The sequence below is a fragment of the Euphorbia lathyris genome, chromosome 3 (assembly GCF_963576675.1).
Source record: "Euphorbia lathyris chromosome 3, ddEupLath1.1, whole genome shotgun sequence".
NCBI classification, from domain to species: Eukaryota; Viridiplantae; Streptophyta; class Magnoliopsida; order Malpighiales; family Euphorbiaceae; genus Euphorbia; species Euphorbia lathyris.
The window spans coordinates 49,667,734-49,668,808 of NC_088912.1; the positions used below are offsets into that span (position 1 = coordinate 49,667,734).

At 35.3% G+C, this 1,075-nt stretch overlaps 1 non-coding gene across 1 annotated transcript; it reads right to left on the minus strand.

The window, feature by feature from the left end:
- Positions 1–291: 291 nt before the first annotated feature.
- On the minus strand, positions 292–398 carry LOC136225125 (small nucleolar RNA R71). The gene has a single exon (XR_010686859.1). It is a non-coding gene; the product is annotated as a small nucleolar RNA R71 (small nucleolar RNA).
- Positions 399–1,075: the final 677 nt, after the last annotated feature.

Here is a 1,075-nt window from a genome sequence, read left to right on the forward strand (position 1 = left end):
AATCAATTTGAAATTAAGCCTGCTTTGCTTAATATGTTGCAAAACAACGTAACGTTTTATGGACTACCTAACGAAAACCCTAATGCACATTTGACAAATTTCTTAGAAATTTGTGATACTTTTAAAATTACTGATGTAACAGCCGAAGCAATCAAACTTCGCCTCTTTCCTTTCACTTTGAAGGATAAGGCAAAAATTTGGTTAACTTCTATGCCTGCTGCAACATTTGAAACTTGGGACCAATTAGCCCAAGCGTTTTTATCAAAATATTTTCCTTTAGCAAAAACCGCAAGAGTCATCAAAGAATTGACATCTTTTACACAAAATGATAATGAAACTCTTTATGAAGCTTGGGAACGTTTTAAAGAACTTCAACGTTTATGCCCACACCACCAACTGCCAGATGCACTTTTAATGCAGACATTCTATAATGGATTAAATCCTACAACTAGAGGTTCATTAGATGCTATGTCTGGAGGGTTATTTATGAAGAAAACGTCCGCCCAAGCAAGAGAACTTTTGGAGGAAATGGCAATCAACAGCAGTATGTGGCCCGCAGAGCGTAGACATATACCAACGGCGAAACCATCATCCTCAGTTACATCATCGGTTAAAGGTATAATGAATCTTGATCCAGTTGCAATGTTACAAGCCCAATTTTCTGCCTTATCGCACAAAATTGATAGGTTTATGGCACCGTGCGATCCTAATGATCCGATCCAGACAGACATCGATTACGAAGGTATGAATGAGATAGAACAGGTAAATTTTGTCCAAGGACAAAACCAAACTACTAATCCTTATTCTAATACTTATAATCCTGGATGGAGAAATCATCCTAACTTTAATTGGAAAGATAGTAATAATAATAATAATGCAAATGCTAATCAATATCGTGTAAATAATTATCAAAATCAAACAAGAGATACGATTAGCACTTTATCTTCAAAAATCGACAAATTTATAGATGCTATGAATGGAAAGGTAAGTAATCAAGACGATGGTTTTAAACGGATCGAAAGTAAATTCGATCAGCTTATCAAAAACCAATCATCTAGCATCCATAATTTGGAGG